The following is a 20,477-nucleotide window of genomic DNA, read 5'->3' as shown; positions in this document are numbered from 1 at the left end:
TGTTTAACATCCTCGGCTAGCTGAGAAAGCTAATTGGTTCTTGGGGCCACTGTTGTCAGTCCTCAAGCAGCTTGGAAATCACAACAAGTGAGGATTTCTCTTAATTACAGGGTAATGAAGGACGTGTATGCATTAGTGTCACTTGAGAAGTAAACTCGATGTCCACTGAAAAAAACACATGCTGCATAACTCACAAATCCTGCACTAAGCCACTTATCCTCATTATGAACTACCTCTGGCTATAGACAGCACAGCATCTGTAGAGACTAGGGAAACCATAACCCTGGAGATAAAGAGTGCCTATTAAATACTTTGTTTTGGATTTTTTTGTTTTGTTTCTTTTGTATAAACCATGGGTCTCAAACTCGCGGCCCGGGGGCCAATTGCGGCCCGCGGGATGATATTTTGTGGCCCCTACTTGACATCAAAGTTAGTGTTAGTGCGGCCCGCGCGTTCTGAAACTTTTTGTCATTGTGCAGTCACTTTGGGCTACCGTAGCTCGTGACAGCGGTGTAACGTTGTCAAGCTAGCTAAGTGCCCTTTGTGGCAAATGCCTGAGGTTTGACAATGTGATGTCTGTTGTTGTGAAATGCACCAACCATATCAGATCTAGGGGTTTAAAGCACCGCAGTTCCGCACCCTTTTTTGAGGAAATAGAGGTTTTTGGAATACTTTGTGAGGCCCAGCTAACCAGGGATCTCTACCTCCAGCGGCCCCCAAGTAAATTGAGTTTGAGACCCCTGGTATAAACCATTTTGGCAAACCGCTTTTCAGTTAACCTCTAGTTTTTGTTTATTTCCACATTGCAATTTAAATAAGTAAATTCAAAATCGTTCTTATTCTCTCTGGAAGGAATAGCTTATATCTCTGGCTACATGTGCCTCTGGCCAACGTCTTCAAGTTTTATTAAATAAAGATCAGTAGTGCGGAGCAATGTGGAGAAACAACATCCCAGCCGTACTGCATACAGTCAGGACAGAAAGTCTTCACACACTCCCATCAGCAGGGCAGTGGAGCAGACCCACAGGGCGCAAGAAACATGAAAAACTGGCCTCAGTAATACTAAATTAATGATCAGCATAGCATTTTCAACATAAAATAAGGAGCAGAAAATATTCCCTTCGCCCCCTTTCTTTTGCAGCACAATCTGGCAGACAAACAATCCTGTTCATAGTTGGTCCGTCTTTTTGTATTGAACGTAGTTCTTCTATAATATAGGTACACTAATTGGCATCCTAATGCTGAAAAAAATAGAACACAATAAAAGAGAACACAATATTTGCATTTTGTGAAATACTGCTAAGACATTGTTTATTTTCTGTACTGTCTTCTTATGGAATATGCAATTAGTATGTAATCAAAATATAACAGACTGAAAGAGTTATTCCAACATCAACTACTTCACCACTTACTCTGTTACTTGTGTAGCTGCCACGCTTTACATTATGGCTGAATGAATGATCTTTTTACAATTCTAGTGAAGTGGTGGAGAAGGTTTGACCCAAATGCAAAGATGACTGACAAGGTACACTGTAAAAACTGTTACATAGATATAACTTAATAAAATTAAGACAACATTTTCCAACCACTTTTTGTTAGTTTAGTGAACATCATGTTTTTTTTAAGTAGGTAAAACTCAGTAATAAACATTTTTGTATATGCTAAATTATTATGTAAAGTCTACAAAAAAAACAAAATATTAAGTTTAACCATTGTCAAAATAGAAACATTTTACCCACAACACCTAATTTAATTAGGTTACATTTAAAGAAAAATTAAAATTTGATTTAAATTAAATCCTGCACTTATTTTTTTTAATGTTGACAATTCTTTATTTCTGTTTATAAGGTGCAATTTACTTAAAATAGTTAGCATTGGCTACATTTACCAAAGAAATGGAAGTATTTGATTCCAGCATTTATAAACAGATATTATCAATATTATAATCTTGACACATTTGACCATTTGAAACATCACGGCTTAACAGTCAACGCATCATTTGACATCATTGTTTTAAATTAGCAGATTTTCCTTTTTAATTATACTAGTTTACTTACTAGAACATGTGAGCTCAGCTTACTGACTGCAGCTTGACACAATAGCTTGTATTTCAGCAAGTACATCAGTTAAATCATTTTAAAATAACAGAAAAATGTTCATGACCAGAAATGATCACAGAGTAAGTTTTGGACCCAAAATGCTCTTCAGAATACCTCATTAGGCCCAGAAAAATGTAACATCCTTGACCAGAAAAAATGAAACAGTCCTCTGCAACCAACGATCACGTTTCACTTCAGAAGAGCATGTTTTGGAGCTGTGAACTTGTTGTTGGTTTTGGGCGCAGTGCATCAAGTCCCACAAAAAATACCTCATAAGTCTCAAACTTTGCATGGATCCTGAGATTCAGCACGCGTGTCACCCTGAGGACAAAGCAGCATGCTCTGGCCAGACTGCAGAGATCTGGAAGCACCGGTTTCTCTCTCTTCTCCACGGCTTCTGGTTCATGGCAAGCACAGACAGCGTCCTCATGCACACTGCTATCTGCAGTTTCCTGTATGACAGCAACCAGAATATTAATAAACTCTTATTTATTGTCATTTAATCAATATAAAACGTTATGGTCATATGTTTGAACTTAAGAGTTTTCCCTTGACTTTTTAAAAGTGAATGCAACTTACTTCCAAAACTGTCTGTATAAGCAGTGTATGTATTTAGGACGTCAAATTTATTTGGGAATGAACTGGAGCTTTTTTTTAACCTTCAAATGTTTTATAGCTGAAACCAGTTGTACTTTTTGTAAAACAAAAGTTACTTGCCACATGCCAACTGTAGCAAGAAAACAAAACAACAAACTTGTTTATTGCGTGTGTTCCTAAAACTTATTTTAACCACTTTCGCCTCACCTGTATCAGCTCCATAAACAAGTTGTTGATGCACTGACCAACCCCTCTCCTCCGTTCAAAGGGAACAGCTCCTGGAGCTTTGGAGTGTCCTCGTCCAGCTGAGACATACACGTTGATTCAGTGGAACTGCACCTTCCAAACTCCTCACTATCTGCAAGATCCCCCCCCCACACACACAATTAAACTGTTTTGGATTACATAATTTCACATGATAACAGTTTGACACAAAAACATGTATTGAAAAAAACCTTGATTGCTTACATAATATGTATCTGAATGAGACAGAGCTTTGTGGGGGGAGTAGCAATGCTCCCTGGAGTAGATGTGATGGTCTCCTTGAGAAACAAAATCAATGGTTAATATAACCATATACAATACAATTTACCAAAAAAATGTACACTTGTGTTTGAACAGAAAACCAGATTAAGTATCTACTCCGTTCAAATTTTTTATTTACCAAACCTGTTATGACTAAAAGAAAAATGTTCCAGTTCTTGTAATCTTAGCCTACTTTAGACGCTTATATGAATTCATAAATGCTCCGACAAAAATTTGCACGACATACAATCTGTTTGCTGATGCTGAAAGCCGAAAAAACAATATTTACGAAACAGAAAAACTTGCATTGCCTTCGTTTCCTCTGTAAATGGACATTAACGTTACCATGCGTTAATGCTAATCTAACTAGTGGAGAGGCACAAGCAGCAATCTTGCACATGACTTGCAACAGTTTAGTCAAAGCTAGTAATTATGATTTGATTATTGAAATCTATAAACATGGTGTACATTTGATGTAGAAACCGCATTTGACTCAAATAGACCGTTTAATGTTAGCTATCTTTGAGCTTAACGTTCGGCACATTTGAAAACGCCTCATGGCATCCTCACACTGTAGGACAACGTTAGACAAAGAGATAGAGAAAAATAGACGTTCAATTTTGAATACAATTTAACTTTCACCGATAAAAATGGTTACTTACGTATGTTTTGAGAAGAAATGCCCTCCAAAAGCACGGAAAATAACCACATGGCCAGCAGCAGATCAGTCACTCCAGCCGCGCTGAGACTTGCCCAGACACGTTCATCCGTTACGTGGGCGTGTCCTGACAATTAATTTTGCCATAAGTCCTAAAACTGAGTTTTTGGGAAGGCATATATTGTAACATTCAACAAATCAATTTTATTGTAGAAATGTGCACGTTCCCACAACATTCACACACTTTTCATTTTTCGTAACTTAATCTGAAAGCAAAATAAAAGGAAATTAATTTGTTGAAAGAAATATACATTTTAAAATAAAGTCGTATGGGCAGTTCCGTTGAAAGACTTTTTACAGTGTACTGAGCTTGATTCTTTAACAAAATGGCAAAAAACAAAAGGTGTCCACAAAACAGCAAGTCAAAGACAAAGAAACCAGATGAACAGAAACCGAGGGGGAAAAAAAATCAGGAAGCAGGCAGAGAAATACACAGCACGCTGACGCAGGGTACTACAATTAAACACAAAATGATCTGACAAAGGACAAGGGGAACACAAAGACTAAATACAGAGGGTAACAGAAGAAACAAGAGGCAGGTGACACAAGGTTTGGGAAACAGGTGAAAGACATCAGGCTGTCACAAGGGTAATGCAAAACAAGACCGAAAATTACACAATCACAAGGAGACAAGACATCGAACCAAAATATAGAACAGAACAGAAAAAGCAAAATACAGAAACCATAACAGTATTAAATATACAAAGAATGTATATATTTTAGTTTATTATTATTATTATTATTATTATTATTATTATTATTATTCCAAGAATAAACTAAATTCTTCTATTATGTTAGAGAAAAAACACTGTATTGTTTTTTTAGGAGCATATCTGACTAATTGATGCTTTGGTATTTTTGAACCTCCAAGACATGTTAAAAGTGCACTCTAGGGTATTATCGCTATATTTTGTGATATCACACAAGCATACAGTCGGCTTGGGCCAACTACTATAAAGAGAAGTGAAAGAAAAAAGCTTTTCAAGCAAGAAGTGGAGACATCTGCAGTACAAAGGAATGTAAAAGATTTTAAAATCCAATATGATGAATTCATATAAATTTACTTTACTAGTTTTAATTTGTCTCTAAACATTGGGAACTTTATATGAAATCCTTTCCTACATGGTTCTCCATCAAGTTATATCAGTGTGCACCTAATTGTCATTGTTTCATTTCAAATCCAATGTGAGGAGTACAGAACCAACACATAGACACGATAACTACATCCTTTCAAATTAACTGGTTTGTACCGTATATGCATATGTGTCCCCATAGTTTGTTTACCAATTTGCTGCTGGTAGCAGACAGAGAGAGAGCTTGTTATTTTCTAACATACAGCAGTTCCTTAAACAGTTTTGAAGCTTGTCTCCTCCTTAGTGTGACTGGTTGGCCCCACATCGTATAGGATCTTCCAGAAATATGATGATCTTGCAACGTCAGATGTTACAAAAAGAATCCAGATGCAGTCCGAGAGGGCGCTTTACATCTTACATTTGATTACTTTTCATTGCTTTAGAAATGATGTTAGGTACAGATATTGAGTCATAAAACTTTTAGCCACTCATTTTTAGCCAGGGCTATATACTGTAGAGATGGTGGCTGGGGGAGTAGTCATGTAAGGGTGATATATCGTGCAACAGTTATTTTTTCTAAGCAGGTGAAGGCCTTTACTCACCTGCAAATGCCATGCTGTTGACACAGCAGCTTTTAAAAAGGAAAATCATCTCAATGCAGGAAAACAATGAACTTCAAAGGCCAACACACTGCCACTAATGACAAGCCGTATGTCCTTGTGTAAACTCCGCAAACACCAAAAAGCCCTGGGAGAATAGATGCAAGTTTCTGATAACATAAGCAAACCACATTCCCAGTGCAGTAAGTAACAATTCCTTCAATACTCTAATACCACAATACAATAATTAAAAACTTCTCACTTACTATTTTATGGATTGAACCCAAGTTTGTTTTCCTGGTGTGGATAAAAGGCTTGATTTAAGACTGAAATTGGACAGCTGCATGCAGCTACACACACACACACACACACACACACACACACACACACACACACACACACACACACACACACACACACACACACACAGAGCAGCTGTTTCAGGGTGCTCTCTCCCCAGTTCATGGGAGCTCCGCCGCATCCACTGCGAGAATGAGTTCATTCTTTTCAAGGAGGTCAATATGAAGACAATTTTAGCCAATGATATATCCTCAGTGGTGTAGCCCAGTATTTCTCAACTGTCATCACCATCGCGGCTCGATAACTTTGAAAGATTGTCCTGGACAAGGTCATTCCTCAGTCACCGTCTCCCAGTAGTTTCCAGCCGTTCTAACTGCAATCACAAGCAGCCGTAAGAAGGCTCAAATGATCTAACACATGCTCGGCACATTGTTGTTGCAACAAGCAAACAAGATTTGGATAAACCGAGCACATCCCTGCAGTGTATACAGACAATACAAAGTAAGAATGAGTAGAATACAATGTTAGACTAATATATTATGACTGTGATTAAAGCTTTAATGGTGAACTGTCCTCGTTTTACGTAAAAACCTACATTATTAACATTAAAGGTTCATTACTGTAACATGCTATCATGGTCTATGACATTTTGATTTTGTGGAAAAAAGATCAACCTATGACTAAAAACAGTACTTTCTTGTGAAAGCTCCGTTTGTGTGACCTGACGGGAATCAGTCAGCAAATCTTCTGAAATGGGATGTGGCCTTGAATAAATGTTCTGATGAATTCAAAATGAATAATGACTAATACATGCTGGGTACACATGCAGGAAACACCACTGAGTTTCTGCTCAGATTTTACTGTACTTCATTTTGCTGCATATACTGCAGTCTGTTTTGATAAATGCCCGGCTCTGTCTCCTTTTAGCTGTGAATCAAAGAGAAGAGACTGTCAATTGTCAGATATGTGACTATAGCAAACATTAGCAAACTTCAGTCCTGTCATTTACTGAATGCACTCACTGTTACCGAGGCCATTGAAGTGTAACAGTGCAGAGTACAACAAAACTCAAGAGAATGTGTTGGCAAATCTAAACCCTGCTCTGTGTGTGTGTGTGTGGAACCCATTCTAAAATAAAACTGTATATAGGGGCTATGTTGAAGTACTTTGTACATTTTACTATTTAAAGCCCATATGATTAGTATGGCTCTTAATGGTGTTACTAAAAAGACAGACATGAAGTTATTTCATGTAAAAACAAGATAAAAGGCCAGTTTTTTTGTCCATAATTATCGCATGTTAAAATAAAACTACAACCTTACGTTGTGTCAACAACATTTATACCAACTTTATTCAAATTTTAGAACGGGTTCAAATTCTGCTTTAGTTGTATCTGTCAAAAGCTTTTTTCTCAGAGCCACCTTACATGCCAAACTTCATCATCCAAGATAGCATCTAAAAAAACTGACTTGCATTTCCGAGCACAAAGCACCATGACAAACAAAGTACTGTATGGAATACAAAGATGCAGAAATTCAAAATTGACTTGATTGTATTATAGGCAGCTACACTATAGCTTTTTGCTAATGCCTTTCAATGATTAGCCCTGTTTGGGACTAGCCCTATCTAGTGCACTCTGTAATTAATTCAGCAGGCTTCAACTTTTGACTTTAAATTTACCTAATAAATGGAATAATAAAAATGGACTCATGGTGTTTATTGGATGACGGATTAAAAAAGCATTCAAAAAAAAAAAAAACATGCGCCGAGGCCTTAAAAGGGACAGTTATTTATTTTGTACGTCAGAATTATTTTCTTCTTGTATTTCCTGAAAACATGTTGTAAAAGATTCACTCTAACGCTTTTGTATTTTGATTTATAATGCCACAATAACGGTAAAAATGCCCTTCACACTGCTAAAAAACGATTTCCACCGCTGATCCCCCAACACCCCATGTGCGTGCCCTCGGCAACACAGCTTTGGTTAACAATTGCCGACATTCTCTGCTTTTTTTTTATAAAGACCAACCTTACTAAAATAATTTGCATCTTAAAAGATCATTGTGATACGGCAGAATAGAAATACCAGGGTACAGCATGAAAGAATGGCAAGGATATGAGCAATTGTGAAGCCATTATCAGGGGAATTTATTTTAATATTACAACAAGGCAGGCCCGTCAGTCCACTCTGATTTTAACAAACACGAATTAGCTACAGTATATCAGGGAATACGAATAGCACACTGTGCCCCCGGTACAAAGCAAAACACTCAATTTCTCAGCAGTGGCTTGATGTGGCCAGTTTGTAGCAGTGACTGCAGTCATGGGTAATAGTGTTGCCTTTCTCTCTATCAGACAGATACATAGGCACATAGCTGTTATACAGGGATTCTTTCCTGCCTATCTAGAATCTATTTATTTGCCGGTAATTATACTGCAAAATGTCCACAGCAGGCCCCAAAACATCCATACTGTAAATCACCTTCCTATAATGATAGCCACTGAGGCTAGAAATATATGGAAATATGTATCAATTTAAAAAAAAAACATTGATTTTTCCTTAGCTTACAAGCTGGTGGTAAATAATTGCTGTTGGATCATTAGCAGTTTTCACGCTGCGACCACAAGTATAGTCTAGAGACTGTAGGTGTTAATTCTAAAGATTTGGAGTGTGTGCAATGGTAAACAGTAACATTAGAAATTGTTTAATGTGTATTCTATCCTAGAATAAAATTGTCCAGAAAGAGACAAAAGAGACACACATACACACATGCTCTCCCTTTTATATCAAACTAGTGCTGAGCCTCGTCCTTGTGATAAGAATGGCAGGCCTGTGATATTAGACACAGCTGTTGATATATAAAATTGGATAAGTCTTGACAAGACACCTGAGCACAGATAAAGGACTTTGTTTTGTTTTAGAATAATTTAATATTTACTGTATCCTAGGTTCATCGTGGGAATCTTCCTTTTCTTGAATGGATTATGAGTGTTATGAACAAAGCATTTAAAAACATAATGCTAGAAAATAAAAAGGTTAGAGTTAAAATTAGCATAATACTACATTTGAAATATGTGTACCAGAGGGAAGCCTAAATTTATTATGCCATTTCATCTTCCACATTATACTAAAAAAGAACCAAGGACCAAAGGAAACCAAGGTGCATGCTTTCTAACAATATTTCTACTAATGGAGCTCAGCGCAAACTCTTTCCAGAAGACTTGAAAATCACTTCAATCACAACTATCTCTTCCTAAAACAGTTCAGCTGCTGAGAGGCGTGCACTTTTTACTAAACCAACCAAATTGGCCACCAAATTCATGATCCAATCACAGCACAACATCCTGCTTTAAATGTCTTCTTCGTTGCTGTCAGCTGTTTTTCAGGCAAACGTGCAACCCTCCCTCCCCTTCCACCTCTGGTTCTCGTCAACCACGGCTCCCTGAGTCCCCTTCCAGCAGACGGCTCCTTCGTTCGGTCTCCGGGTTCCTTCTCCACCATCATCATTGTCTTTACCTCTTTAAACCATTTTTAACGATGGAGTCTAATCCCCAAAGACTCTGTACATTTCATATTATACTTATGTACAATACATATTTGCATATCTGCAACAGAGTTTCTCTTGATTGAAATGTATTTATGCCAGATGATTTCACAAGGCTTGGATTTAATGTTGTTTTGTTATTATTAGTAGTAAAACCCCGGAGTATGGTAATATCAGACATAAGAGCAGTGATGGAGGGTGTTTGTTGAATTCACTGACCCTACGGACACCTGAGGACACATCACTTAAAGAAAACATAATATCTTTGTCAATGTAGTTTAGTGTATTGCAGCTAATATTGCTCTGGTTCCCTGAAGCACGAGTTCTGGTCAACCTTATGCAATCTATTCATCAATAACTAAATGCTGCGATGCAATAATGCATTGTTACAATTGTGGTGCGGCTGTTTTGACAGACAACTGCCAAGCTGGAACTATAAAAAACACAAATGGTCGGTGCTTAGGAAAGCACAAGCCTTTTTCCAACATATTGCAAGTGGTTTGTTTCTTTCTTCATGACATTGTGGGCAAAATGCAGGTGCATTCATTATCCTGTAATTATCATGATGTGAGTCTTCTGGTGTATTATTCATTGCATGCATTTGCCACACAGCGTTGTGACAGGAAAGTTAAAATGTATGCGATATAGATAGGATCAACTATGCCAACCTGCATCCCCATCAATAATACTGTGCTACACCAGGAAGTAAGCTGCTCTCACGGCCACTTATAAGTGACCACACACACACACACACACACACACACACACACACACACACACACACACACACACACACACACACTAAACCTTACTAATCCTGAAATCACATGAGGGCTTGTCCAATATTGGTCTGTGATAAAACCAAATCTCTAAAATCTTTTGTTCACATCACACTGAGAAGATACAATTCCAGTCCTTTATTGTGGGTACAGGTGGCACTTCATATTTGGAAGTTTTTCATTTTGGTGCAGGAAAGCACCAACAGCTGGAAAATGTAATGTGTCCGTAAATGATGCTTCACGCTTGATGGTGAACATGATGCTTGCTGACTGATAATTTTTCAGGGGTTGAAAGCAGGCCAACTTAAAGGGATTTCGGAGGATGTAGCAGACAGATGGGACAGTGAATCACTCTGTAGGGATCACTGCACAAGAGGAGCAGCTTCGTGTAAATGCAAGCAAAGCTGGGGGAGCTAGATTCCTGTGAAAAAGGCAATGCATTGCCCTTGTACTTATCCATCAGTCATCTCAGCAGTGAACAAAACACCACGAGAAGTCTCATGGAGATGTGACACATCATTATATAGAAAGGAAAAAAAGATCCAACTGGAAAATGTGACTAACAATAGAGAGAATGTGATATATGTGATATGAAACGATTATAACATGCATTACACATGTATAATACAGCACAGTATCTCTAGTCCTTCATGTAGGCAGGTGGAAAGTAAAGCTGTTGAGGTCGGGGTGGTGCATGGGCAAGTAGTGTGTCCGGCTTTCATATACTTTTCCAATCAAGAATCTTTAACCAAGTGGTCTTCAACTTTAAATAATTTTATTAATAATAATTTTGTTGGCCACTTGGGTGCAGTGCAACAAGCTGTAAACACAACACTAACAAACAGTTGCCTAGTTACACACGCCGCAGACCGAGAACAACCTCAGCATTTGTTTGAAGTTGTGTTTTTGTCCACCTAAGGAATGTAAGTCACATATTCACTCTCCTTTTAGCTCTATTTTTGGTCTCCACCAACTCCTGAGGAAAATATATGGGTCTTGAGTTGTTAAATGCTCCACCGTGTTCACCAGCTAGTTGCTAACTATACCTGTCTGTCTGCTGTTTGGTAATGAGCAGGTAGTGTACAGTGGGTTTATTTTATTTTTGTTGAAAAACGCCTCTCTGCTGCATGTGGATATGATGCTGATGAGAGCAGTGTGTTTAAACCAGTAAAGTTTTGGGCAGCTGTAAAACAATAACAGTGAGCTTAAAGGCGTTAAAACGCTCAGTATAGATGAAATACAAAGTTTGGTCATTGTTGCGGTTGGATTCACCACTACTTTTGACCTTTTTCACATTACAAGTATGCATTTATTGTTAGCATAATAGTGTTGATAAGATTTGATAATAGTTTACTTGCCATGTACTGTAGTATTTGTCTCTACCACATCATGGTAAACGATGGTAAATAAATAATTTGAAACTGAATATTAAAAACATTTTAATTGAACGCAATCCAAGGTTTTGCAGAATGACTGGCAATAGGATTGATATGTGTCAAGATTTTTAACATGCATTTCTTTATTGCAGTCCCTCCTACTGGGGAAATTAATTACTTTTTAACCAAAGAGAAATTGTGATCAATGTGTCTGTTTTTCTTAGACCTTTTTATAGTATTTTAATATTGTCTCTTCTAAGGTATGGATTATGAGCTTATTTCATGGTTAGACTTAACAAGCTACAATATTTTGTGCACTACTTTGTCCAGGGCATGTCTTTGGTCTGACAAAATAATTTAGACTGCTCATCAGCATGTCACAGCAATGAGAAAAGGAACAATGCATTCTTTTCATTTTTTAATGCATTTTGTATGAAGTACGGCTGTGCTGTTAATATGTTAGTGGTGCATGATGTTATCGTCTACGTAAAGTCTTTGCAAAGCATAGACTGGGTGAGAAAAATGTTTCACATAATGACCAATTATATTGTGTCTTTGTTTATCTGTTTTCCTGTGTGTCTCAGAAAAACATTCAAAATTGATTTTGCTGCAGGCGATCCAGAATTGTCCAAAGGAGTCCTTGCCCGTACGTTTTCTTCCTTCAACCTGAAGTCCCACTTGGGGTTTGATTCTGGCCCTTATCTTGTGCCTCGGTCTGGCAGAGTTTCTGCAACATAGCAACATTTATATTTCAACGGGTGAATATGAATTATGCACAATAAGCAGTGAGAAGGAATTTAATGATGCCTCGCTGCTACAGCCTGCCTCGACAAACGAAGAGTGATTCCCCCTGTCTGAGCTGCTGGGATGGAGATGCTGATTTGAACAAATCTTTGACCTCATCCTTCTTGTTGCTTGAGGTTGGCAGTCAATGCACAGGTTCGGAGAGGGAGATGAGAATGAGGGTACCTCACCCTGTCAGAATATTGATCCACTCTGACATCTAATGTAATGATTCTTTGTCAGCAAAGAAATGACCGGACAGGCTGAATTTGGGTCGCATCCCCAGCGACTTTTAATTAAGACTGCTCTGCCATCTCCTTTTGACCTCGTCATCTATAGCACACTGCAGCCAATGATAGTGAATTTTTTGTCATCCAAAGAGCGAATGCTTCTTCCACAGAAATTAGATGACTTATCTTCTGTCGCTTAGTATAACCTTGATTTGTTAGGCAGATAAAATCTCTACCTTGAAATTAAATATTATTTAGTAAAAGCAACAACATAAACAAGTTCTTGTATGCACAGAACGATTCCCTGAGTCTTGAAAAGCTCTGCACTTGCATCTCTAAGACTCATAAAAACAGGCGGACTACTTTTGATTTAAGCCCTAGGACAAATATAAACAAAAAAAAACATCCATATGTGCTGATACACTGATAACATCAGTGTTTATCAGAGACAGACATGTTTTGTTTGCTTACACAGCAAACATATTAAAGATATGCAGTATGTTTGGACAACACATTTCATACGTTGATTTGTGAACACAACATAAAATATTTTTTTTCTAATCTATTCCAATTTAAAATGTACCAATTTCTTCTGTATTTCATAGTTGTGGAAACAACATGATTTTCCATGGAATATAATGACTGCTCAGTCTCTGTATGTGTTATTGGTTTTATTAACATTCTTTAACCTTTTTCTTTTACCTGGCCATATTTGTATGTATTAACACTTTTTCAATTTCATTTAAATAAAATTACAAGTACTTAATTCTTCTTTCGAGTGGCAATTTCACAAACAATTCCTTTCATTTCAAACAATTAAATCCATAGCTGGGCTGATGATAAAGCACATTTATTAATCTACACAAGGTAAACGGACCGTTTCTTTGGCATAAATGGCTTCTTTGTCTTCTACTTGCTGATTTTATCGTAATACAATCTCTTGAGAAGTGAAGTGTTTCCTGCTGTGATGAGATACCATACTGTATATTTTTTCTTTAATTCCTGCATGAGCAGTTGTTGACATTTAATATTTACTATGATGACCTGGACAAAGATTTGTTGGAACAAACAGCAGGAAGTGGATGTCTGAAGGAGGATTCACGGGGTTGGATTCTCAGCCAAATCAAGCACATTTAAAATTAGAAGCAGCTGCCTGGTAGTTGGCGTTAAAATAGAAAGGGGTGTAGTGCTTTGGGAGGTGTGTTTGTTTACCTTTGGTGCCACATAGATCCTAGCTATTAATTTCTGTAATAGTTATTAATTTCTGTATCATGAAATGGAAAGACATTGTTCAAATTATTAATCATGGCCTACAGGGTGAATACATGCATAAATGTGTCATAATATCAGTGCATTTTCTCATTTGTTTTTTGTGTGTTAATACAATTATGATGTCACACAGAATACTATTGTCCTTTCGCCCAGGAAACCATGCCATCAAGTTTAGCTATTTTCAAAATAGTTCTGAAAATTAAAAAAAGGTTATGGTGAAGGGTCCATTTATTTTTCAGGAGCTGAAATGGTTTTCAAAATGTTTTAGTTTGTCTGTGCATGGCCTGAGGCTTCCATTTGATTCAAGTCACAACACTGTAAATGCCTTTGGACACTCACGCATAGTGGTGAGCTATATTCAGTCCACTGCAGACTGACATTCTCCAAATGAATGGTGTATCACTTTAGGGACAGATTCTCCCTGTTGTATGTCTCTTTTGCATATCACTGAAACAACAAGGAGTGTTTATGCTCAGAATCTAATGGAGCTCAGCACAAATTGTTTCCAGAAGACTTCTAAATAACTTCAATCACAACCATCTCTTCCTAAAATTATTCAGCTGTTAAGAGGCGTTTACTTTTCAGTAAACCAACCAAATTTGCCAAGATTTTCATGATCCAATCACAGCACGACATCCTGCTTTAAACGTCTTCTCCGCTTGCTATCAGCTGTCTTTTCAGGCAAACATGCAACCCTCCTCTGGTTATCGTCAACCACGGCTCCCTGAGTCCCCTTCCAACAGACTGCTCCTTCTTTCGGTCGCCGGGTTCCTTCTCTACCATCACCAGTGTCTAGGCTCCATCGGGGGGGGAATATGTTTGGCTTCTCTACCCCTTTAAAATCTTTTTTACTATGGAGTCTAATCCCCAAAGATCCTATATATTTCATGTTATGCTTATGTACAACAAATCTTTGCAAATCCGCAACAAAGTCTCTCCTGATTGAAATAGTCTACGCATAGAAAAATCTCCTCTTTCTGAAACAAATAAGTGACTCAGATACTAAAAGCTACGTATCTAAATTATAATTGGGAGGTGCACGTACTATAGTACTACTTTGAACACTCTGGCCAGTCATCCACATATTTCTGTAACAATTGAATTAAAGTTTCTACCAGCTTTCGATTAGACCTCATGGGATGCAGTTATTTTGTCTCTTCTGCACAGTGTCCCTCATCCTACTATCTGCTGCAATTTCATATACTGTCAATTTCCCACTCAATTAAATGATAAGCCTTTTTTTGCTATTCAAATGAGGGTGGAGTGTCCAAACAATTTTCAGGAACAGAGGTTATTCTACTACAATTTAAGGTCTTTTGTTCAAAAAGATTTACCTTGCTTTGTGCCATTAATGTTCTCAAGAAAAAAAAGAAGAAAAAAAAGTATAATCAGTATGTGTGCAGAATCTTTGTGCACCTCTGGTAATATGAATCCACTTCTTCTTTCTTGAGTATAATCAAAATCTTTGAAACCTGGTTTCTGCTGTAAAATACACAAATTGGCATTTCCTGCAGACTGGAAATGGTTTTATTTGTTGAAGACATTAACATATTGTTTGTTAGTTGATAGCATGGACAACAGGCAGGGAATGTACAGCAGTGTAACCCCAAGAAGGTGTATTACACTAAACCTGTTATTATTCCCAGTGGGACATGTCCAAGAAATATACATGCACGTGCAACTCCTTGATATTTGAAGTTGTACTGTCTTTATTTCTTTTTTTTACTTCTTTCAGTTTCTTTGTCTTTCTCTCATTGTCACTTAACATCTTAACTGCAACATATGATGCTACATACTGACCTCAATACTCTTAATATGGCACTGCATGTGTTTAAGAGACAGAGGATGGATTCCTGGCTCTGTAAGAGACTAAGAATGTTCTCATGCACTAACCATAGTTTTGACTTTAGCACTGGTCCGCACTGCTTTTCTTAGGAGTTGGATTGCTTGATGTAAAAAGCTGACATGACTTATTGATATGTTGCCACACACTAAAAGATTAAATCAGAGCAATTGTTTGCGCCATGTCGTTCCAATGAAAAGGGTGCATTTCAGACAGATAGACAGATGTAACTGAAAACAAGTAAATTAAGTGTGTGTGAGGGGGGGAGATAATGTAATTAGAGCTGTTACAGAATAAGAAGAAAACCTGGTAAACGCAAACAGCAAAAATACTGAATGTGTTGGTATTTGTGCATTTGAATGCATCTGTGCATCCTCAGTGAACTAAGTATTTTGTGTGTTTGTGTGTTGGCGGTAAAGGTTTTTCATTGTGTGTTCTAGTACTTTTTTAGGTTTATGAAAGCTTGTTTGAAAGCAAATCGGTTTGTAAAGTATGGTCAAAGGTTGATAGGCACCTACTACTTTAACATGCCTTTATAGGGTTAGGGCATCAGTTAAAGGTTGATGTTAGAATTAGAGTTTGGCTCAGGATTAAGTTAAAGGTTATGGTTTGGCATGCAGATTCTTACTGCTTGAATCTTCCTCTCAAATTTGCCCTAAATGTTTGGAAAAAAAATGTCCAACACTGCCACATTGTTTTCTGTATTTTTGGCTTGTCCAATGTTTTAGCTTTAGCAGTGAATACAGAATTAATGTTAGGGGTGCTCTTATGTGGTCTCCTCCCTACCTCCCATGTGATAATGTGACTACATGAGGGCAGAGACAGGGTCTCGAGGTTAAGTCGCACTTAAGTCACACACAAAGGGACTTCAGACTCGTCTCAGACTCAAGATGAGGGACTCGTTAACAATCTTTATCTTTAGGAAACGTCTGATGACCTAAATGTTATTCCCCTCTCTGCGTAACCTCTAACCTGCGTACATAACACGTAATATGTCATGTATCTGCTGCATGCAGCCACACATGAGAGAGGACAAAAAAAAAACCCGTTGACTGCACCGGCAGCTGCTGTAACATAAATCAGAAGCTTGGCTTTACAACAAGGCCCATACAAAGAAGCTCTTAATGCCAAATATTTGGAATCAAGATAAAGGATTCTGGCTCAAAGAGATCTAGTTTTATCAGGCTCCTGAAAACGCACAGTGATAGTTTATCGAACGTGTTTAGCTCAGCTAGACGTGGTGTACAGCCGAGACGCCCCAACCTCGGAGTAGTTTTCAGTATCTGTGCCACGCCAATTAGGAGACTAGTGACAGATCCAAGTGTATTGATTCCAATGGGAGAAGTGAACGTGAACAATCCTTTTTCCCTATAGTCAACAAAGTATATATTGGACCTATTTCTTATAAGCCACATATCTCCCAAACATTCTGACACTAAAATGACATTTTTCAGACAGACACATCAGGAGTAAATTTACTTTTCTTGAAACTGTCTCAAGACCAAACTCTCGCCAGATCTGGCGACACAGAGAAGCTAACTAATCTCCGCAATGCTAAATATGTCTGTTAGCTCTGTAAATATCTAACGTTAGCAAAAGGCCATATTCATTAATTGTTAAAATATAACTTTTCATCCATCCACACAAAGTTCACTACACGCTCAAACAAGGCCACGCCCCTTTAGGCAATTGGAAGTATGTACCGTTTCATACCATTGCCACTGCTTGAAATGCGCTATCTTTAGTATAAAGGATCTTTGGCTCAGTACTTTAACGTTAGCATGGACCTACGGCAGCTTAACTCCTACTGCTATGCAGTGTTCTAAGCAGCTTGGGTGGAATGCAGCAGGTAAGATAACACTCATTAAAACCCCAAGAGATTTAACTTGGACTCTAGCTCAAAGACTTGTGAGCGTCTATGCATGATGGGGACTTCTGACAATGAAACTGAGTGAAATATTTCAAGCTTCTGTCAGTCAAAACTTGGCCATACAGCATGCATTAGTAATGATGGATCCACCAGACAGTGAAAGCTATTGTCAGTAGAGGGTCCTCATAGGAATAGGAAAACAATGTAGTATGATCAGGGTTGTTTTTTGAGACCTGAGAGCAGATCTCTCAGGTCTCAAAGAGAGAGAGAGGGTCTTGATTGAACAAAGATATATAGATTATAGAAGATGTAGCAAGTCCTAGTTTAGAGTGGAGGAATAATGTTGATCATTACTTCAATTGTCTGGCCTGAAAAATACTGTATGTAAGATGAAGTAGTGCGTTTCTACTCCTCTTGCTGCCTAAAATCATGATTCTGGTCTTATTTGTATTCAAGCCTGCTATGCTTTTCATCATCCTAAGATTTATGCCTGCCACATGTAGGGTCAAGTGTACTCCCTCAAACTTTATCTACGGGCTGACGGAAGGAGAGCCTATGTATGAGTGGATAGTATATCATTTTGTTACATTTAAGGGGAGAAATTTATGTTGATAGGAAATGTAAACCATTGTCACGACCAGGTGTAAGAGTGAGCAATCAATCATAAAAATGATGCAGCTGTCAGCATTCCTGACCAGCTTTGACTGCGGTGTGATTAAATACAAGGGAAATAATAATAATGAGTTTGTCTATTGTAATACAGTATTATCCTCTATTTAGTCTGTTTAAGTGCTGATCCGTTATCAATCTATTTTCCCCTACTATACTATATTTCACCTTGTCCCCTGTGCCTGTGGTATGTTATTCATGTTACATTATAATCTTTTAAATACATCCTACACTAGAATAACTGTATCAAGATTCAAACATACATTGGCTGAATTTGGAAGACATGTCTGACTTACAATACTGCCCTCTGACACAGGGTACCTCATTGTATGATACACGGCTCACAATTACGATAATATCACGATTCCGCTATAATCACTATATTGCTAAGCAACCCTATAATGACATCAGGATATTGGTCTATGAATCCAAAATGCCCGTGTAAAGGTTAAGTGCAGGTTTTCTCTCTTTATTCAATCCAAACTGCACAAAAGAACAACACAATTCTTCAGCACACGTTTTTCAGTCTCTAAATTAAAATAACAGAACTATAGAGCAACTATGGGTCCAGAGTTTGGACTTAAACATGGCTGGGGTCCCCCAGCCCACCCAGTCCACCCATCCCACCCCTACTGACGACTGAAATTTTTAATGTAGCAGCTAGTTTTTACTCCATAATTCTACAGAAATGTTTCATATGTTGCATGCTCTCATTTTGTAAATACAAGAAAATCAACTTGAAAAATAAATGCGGACACATTTGAGTCCTCCCAACACACATTAATGTCCTAATTAGTGCCAGACAGTCTCACTCAAAAGCAAAACACTCCCTTCTTTGTACTACCTACGCAAAGGATTCTTCCCCTACCCGAACACTGTCTTCTGATTAATTATAAACTTTATTCACATTCAAACCAAGTTATAATATTTGTTCATCTCCTCAGAACATTGCACAGTGACATGATTGATGATTCTTATTTGGTGTATCCTTTGCTGTTCATTAAACATTTTATAGAGAGAACTTCTCTCCTCCACATACGACCAGCATGCTTCTTTAACCAAGACTTACTAAACCTGACAGCTCAATAGCAAGGTCTTACCATTCAGAGCACATACACTTCATGCACCTTTTTTCCAGTTGTCTTGTTTCTGTAAATCTTCCAGTTTGGTGGAGGATTTACTGGTCTCCTGTTGTAGGTGCCTTTCAGAGCAATCTGTAAAAATGTATACGTGTGGAAGCCCATCAACTGAAGCGAGTCTCATCTGGATTTCTAGAAGAAAAACAGTAAATTTAATGTATAATCGATTTATCAGAATCCAGGTTAGTTTATGAGAAACGATGCACAGTATGAGCTTGTAGTTACGAATGTAGGGGTTCTTTATAGAGTGAAATGAGTTTTCACAGAAAAGCATTTAAGTGCTGGCAACTGTAATTACTATCCCTTTAAACATCACTTACAAGCAGTGTACTTACACAGCGGGCATCAGTACAGTTTGTCTGAACTTGAATGAAATTTTAAGAGTAAAAGGATTTTTTATCGGATCAATGCAGGATTCTGGTGGAGACTTCTCACATGAATCACAAACTTTGTTGTGGAACTATTTTTTAAATTTCCAAAGTTAGTGATCGATAGGTTAGTCCTCATACAATCCTCAACCCTCTTTAAAAAATAACTTTTAAGATAGTTTCAGTAAATAGAAGATATCAAGGAGATAAATTAAACAGTTTGAAGGATTGGTCCTTAATAATTCTGATTAGAAATAATGTGAGAAAATAAATTAAAACATATTGGTCTATACAACAATGTCCACATACTGTATACAGATAATATTTCATCTCAGACAAATTTCAAAGATTTAATGATCAACAATAGTTTCCTATTGGCATTTATTCTGAGGCAAACTGGGAAGCAGGATCCAGGTGCGGTACGGTAATTCCTTCTGCAAAGGTATGAGTATTCAGAGCATGATAATTGTCCTCAAAATCCATGCATGACTTCACAAAACAACACAAATAATCCCCCTTGTCACTTCTGGGACAAAACATACTCTGTGTGAGGTGAGAGATTAGAGCAGTTCTGGTGGTGGTTGGGAGAGGGGAGTCAATAAATCGATCATTCGAGTGTAAGAAGTCAGCTGGACATCATGAAGGACCTCTAACATCGGGAGCCTATTAATTGTTTTGTTTATAGCTCCAAT

The 20,477-nt window shown here is 37.7% G+C and overlaps 1 long non-coding RNA gene across 1 annotated transcript; it reads right to left on the bottom strand.

Moving 5' to 3' along the window:
* Positions 1–2,521: 2,521 nt before the first annotated feature.
* On the bottom strand, positions 2,522–3,915 carry LOC116703139 (uncharacterized). Its single transcript, XR_004335351.1, has 4 exons — positions 3,884–3,915; positions 3,165–3,238; positions 2,904–3,054; positions 2,522–2,551 (listed from the first exon to the last, which is right to left on the bottom strand). It is a non-coding gene; the product is annotated as an uncharacterized LOC116703139 (long non-coding RNA).
* Between the last annotated feature and the right edge of the window lie 16,562 nt (positions 3,916–20,477).

This window comes from Etheostoma spectabile, chromosome 15 (assembly GCF_008692095.1).
Source record: "Etheostoma spectabile isolate EspeVRDwgs_2016 chromosome 15, UIUC_Espe_1.0, whole genome shotgun sequence".
Lineage (NCBI taxonomy): Eukaryota > Metazoa > Chordata > Actinopteri > Perciformes > Percidae > Etheostoma > Etheostoma spectabile.
The sequence above is the reverse complement of the archived record's forward strand: the minus strand, read 5'-3'. Positions and strand labels throughout refer to the sequence as shown.